The sequence below is a fragment of the Delphinus delphis genome, chromosome 2 (genome assembly GCF_949987515.2).
Source record: "Delphinus delphis chromosome 2, mDelDel1.2, whole genome shotgun sequence".
Classification (NCBI taxonomy): Eukaryota; Metazoa; Chordata; class Mammalia; order Artiodactyla; family Delphinidae; genus Delphinus; species Delphinus delphis.
Window position 1 is genome coordinate 46,853,037 of NC_082684.1, and position 4,824 is coordinate 46,857,860.

Consider the following 4,824-nt stretch of genomic DNA (forward strand, 5'->3'; position numbering starts at 1 on the left):
TTGGCTTCTCAAAACAAAGAAGTGGTTAAAAGCATGGGCCTTTAAGATAGATGAGACAGACAAGCTTCAGATACCAGCTCTGCTACTTACACGTTCCATGTGTTTTTGCAAATCACTTGAGACTCAATCTCCTAGTATTTGAAGTAGGGATAACACCCGCTACGGCATAGGTTGGCCGAGCAGACTAATGTGAGAATGTCTTATGCACATTCCTGGCAGGGAAGGTACTCACTAACTGGTAACTATTATCATTATCTAGAGGCTAAATATCTCTAAGCATTTTAATATGTGGGCAACTTTGTGTTTGGAAACTAGAGAAGCTCCCTGAAGTCAGGCAGGTCCCACAGCAACCAGAGGCTAAGCAGAGTGTCAGGGGTTTGAAGTCATTAGTGCTCTTCAAACTCCTTAAATAACAAGTCAGATACTCCATAGTCTCTCTGGAGAAGCTGTGCCTTTCCTCTGAGGAACACTGGACAATTCATTCATTCATTCATCTATTGTTTATTTAGCTCCTACTGTGTGCCAGCCATTGCTTAGGTGCTGGGTGTTTGAGAGTGCAAAAAGTAGGTGAAGTTCCCCCTTCATGGAACTTATATTCTAGAGAGAGGGGAGGGCTAACAGGGAATAAACAAACACAGAATATTGCTTGATGATTATAAGTACGCTCAAGACAAGTCTCAGGGGAATGTGATGGAGAGTACCTGGGTGGAGGTGGAGGACTGACTCAGGTGGGGAGGTCCGGGAAGTGTCTCTGAGCAAGTGATTATTGAAGTAAGAAATGAAAGATGAGAGGGAGACAGGGACAAGTCTTCCAGGTACCGTGAACAGCAAATGCAAGCACCTGTGAACAGGCAGGAGCTTGGCATGCTAAGGCAGAAGGCCGTCATGCCAGGAATGTGGTAAGGGAAAGGGACAGTGGTGCAGGCTGAGATCCTGGGGAGAAGACAGAGACAAGGAGCAAAGGATGAGGGAGGGGAAGAGGGGCCACTGAAGGAAACAGTTCCATGAGCAGATTCCAGTGAAGTCCCCCAAAGCGGAGGCTTCCGTTGCAGCAGACTCCTTGCTCCTCAGGCACGTGAGAAAAAGGCCAAGAGACTAATACCAAGGGGACTTGCCAGGAAAAGGAACACTAGAATTTCGGTGGTAGTTTTCCTCTGGAAAACAAACAAAAAAAGATCCTTATTTTATTAGTTTTCCTGGTGGGCCCAGGTGAAATGCGGCCACTGGAAAGCTTCTGAAACACCTATTTTAATTTCTCCTCAAAAGGTTCTAAAATTTTATATATATATATCTGTATTATATAAAATTATATATATTATTTATATATATATAATCATAAATTATATATATGTATTTTTTATGTATATGTAATTTAATATCTATATATAATATGTTATGTATACATAATATCTACCTACCTGTTATATACATAGTCATATTTCTATTAAAGGCTCAAAAGCAACCATTTTCAGTATGTAGCAATTTTGACATTTTTGAAAATAGGAACATGTTATATGAAGTACACCACTTCCTAGAAATAGATGTGTAGGCAGTATTTCAGCCTTAATTTCTCCAGACTTTCCTTGCCCATACAGGACTCACATGCTTGATGGTTTCCTGCCAGGTGACATGACCACAGAGCACACAGCTCTTTAACTCTGTTGGGGAAGGCACGGTGCTAAAGAGGCCAAGGTCATGGGGTCAAACACCAGTGGCTGGTTATCCTTGTTTTGTTACAAGGCCAAGAATTCATTTAGCCTGTTTAGGCACATGTGCCTCTGGCTGTGAGGAGCCCAGGTGACACGTGTGTCAGTGGACAAGGCAGATCTATTGTGGCCACAGGCGCGTGGGAGAGCAGGAGATTGATTCATAGCGGCCTCCACAGAGACACTCTGAGCTGAGGCTTCTCCTTTGTCAGCAAAATCCTGTGACATTTGAGAAATCTGATGGAAAGTCGTCTTCTGGGAAGTGTGACTTTTCATGGAGTCCTGCTCATTGGGCAGGTTAGTTCTCGTTGTGTTTGCTACACGACTCTGGCCTATCCACTCTTCCCTCGACTCTACTCAACAACTTGGTTTAATTAACATTTTCACGTAAATCTCAGCACATTGCAAGACCTTCTTCAAATTATATATTATTGAGGGCAGGGAACTAATTTGATTTTCTTTTCTTTTTTTCATAGGAAGCAGAAAAATAAGTTATTCCAAAAGAGGGCAGAAATAAGATTCATCCTGAGAATATACTTTTGTGTATCTGTTGGGTCACATCTTCCCTCGGAACATGTTCCCTTATTGACTGTTCCACTGGAGCCTTAATCTGTCTTGTAGCAGGAATCTATGGATTTGTCTTCAAATCCATAGATTCCAAGGAGAGAGTAACACGTTTCTCAGAGGAGGAGCACTTTCTACCTCAGAAGACTGTGTAAACATTTTACGGCGTCGACACACTTTAGGTTAAGGAGGTACGTAATCTTTCAAAGTGTAAAAAAGACAGTAGGAAAGAATACTTCATTATAGAATAAGATATGCAAATATGGTGTGAATGTTTAAGGCAACTGATGGCCAAAATAGGTGAGTCCAAGAAGGTGGTCTGGGTTTGGAGGTGCTTTTGCATCTAGAGGAATTCTCTTCATGACGTCAGTGGCTGAGCACTGGAGAGGGAGTCTTGTCCCTCAAGGCCAAAGATGCTTGAGATACCAAATGGTTTCGTCTTTCAACTCTGGTCCAAAGAGAGGGTTGACTTGGGCCAGAACCGCAATCAGCCAAAAGAGATAGCAGCAAACTGAACAGGTCACTACCATGGTGATGATCGCTCCTTAGGGATGAACCAGGGGACCAAGAAGCTGGCAAAGCCCAGACATATTCATCAAGATGAGGGGCTCCGTGAGGCTGTTATCCGCCATGGGTGCCACTGGAGCTTCTAGCCCCTGCCCCGTTGTCCCACTTTGGCCTCACCTGGCTGATTTCCTTGACAGGGGAAACATGTTTCTCTTTTGGCTAGCTTGGTCTTCCTCCCCTACCCCCCACCACTTTGGCTTTGTATGGTTTGGCTCGGAGACATTTTTCCCACGAGGTGGACCCGTGGTGCTGAACCCTTTGAGGCCAAGGATGCCAAGTTCTGTGTTCAGGCAGGCAGGCCATTCTGGGTGAGTTTGCTGAGCGGTACAGTATACGTCCATCCAAAGGCTGTTTGACCCTGAACTTTCATGGTAAAGCTACTTGAGAGGGCTGGCAAAGTAGCCATTGAACACAGGGTCCGGACAGCTGCACGTTACCTTCATAGAACAAAAGACTTACCCACCGCCCCTCTAAAGGGGAGGGCAAATCATTGTGCTAAGAGGAGAAAGAGAAAAATACTCCTGCCGGGGGACAGACATCAATAAATCATGCCAGGCTTCTTTAAAATGTTACACTTGAAAACTAATGAAATTAATGTAAATGATGTGTTTCCTGAAGGTCACAAGACTAAAGGGGAAGGTACATGGAATCGGTAGACCTGTTTCTAGGTCCCCACCAATGTACTTTATGATTCCTTCTCTCCTCCATGAAATATTGATTTTCTCCTGACTTAATTGGCAGAAATGTGAGAATAAGGGGAAAGTGTTTCAAAAATAATGTACTTGGAGAAAGGCAATGTAAACATATCCGTGAATAAAATAAACACTGTTTGATCATATAAAAGTTTGGATGGAGAAGACTGAGGACGATTTTATAGAAGAGAAAGGCTACCTCCTCTTGACTGAAATTCTTAGTGCTGGGCTGGGAGGGAAGCTGCAGACATTTTTGTCTCAGGTTGGCAGTTCACGTGGCAGCTCTGAAGTCAGATGCCCCCATTCAAATATCAGCATTTCCAGTCGCTTCCATGTGACCCTGGGGAAGACAGTTAACCTCTTTAGGACCCTATACCTCATCTGTCAAATGGTACCTATTTCATAGGACTCTTGTGAGGAATAAAGGAAATCATGTAGAGTTTGTCAAGTGCTTCGCTCTTCGCCTGGTAAATGTGAGATCTCAGTAAATGGTAGTTATCAATCTGAAGTCATGCTGTAGGAGGAAATATACAAACAGGTTGGCAAGGAGTTTCTATTCTTCCTGTGGGCTATAAATGTAAAGCTGACACACCCTGTTGTCTATATTCTGGGCTTAAGCTGTAACTGTCATTGCGTCACAAGACACCATTTTCCCCCTCCTTTTCCTCGTCTTCTGGCCTGTGTTGCTGATCTACTTTGCTCTCTCTTATCTGGATCCTAAGTTAGAGTGGTTTAATATGCCTCAGTGATCTTTGGGGAGCATGTTCCGTACTAACTAATGAAAAGCTCGTATTGATCTAAGTATGCGTTTATATATCTTACAAAGGAGGAAGATGCAAGGCTTTATTTCTAAAAATTGTGATATACATGTGAAATACATATGTGATATACATATGAAAGCATGTGTGAGTAAACATAACATGGTAGTTAATGGGGCAATCTAGATAGCTAGATTCCAGATGAGTTCCCTGGACTATTTTAGCAACTCAGCTGAAATTCTCTCTCCTTCAGTTTCGCGGGTTAAGGATTTCAGTATCAAAGAAACAGCCATAGGAGAGTGATACAGGAATCAATGAACTGATTTTTTAAATAAATATTCTCAAGAGTTTAAAAACAATCGGTATGTCCCAAATGCACAGCGTCCTGGATCCAACATTTCTGGGGTTTGCTGTACTTTTTCATCTACAGTTTCAGATCGTTGTCTGGGAAGTAATTTTGAATTCTTTAGGACGAACGGTGAGAGATGCATATTAATTTTTATCATACTTCCTAAATTGCAAAGTTAATTATCAAAA

The 4,824-nt window shown here is 42.6% G+C and overlaps 1 pseudogene; it reads right to left on the bottom strand.

Annotated features, from left to right (window-relative positions):
• Window positions 1-2,671: 2,671 nt before the first annotated feature.
• On the bottom strand, window positions 2,672-2,902 carry LOC132419546 (V-type proton ATPase subunit e 1 pseudogene; annotated as a pseudogene).
• Window positions 2,903-4,824: the final 1,922 nt, after the last annotated feature.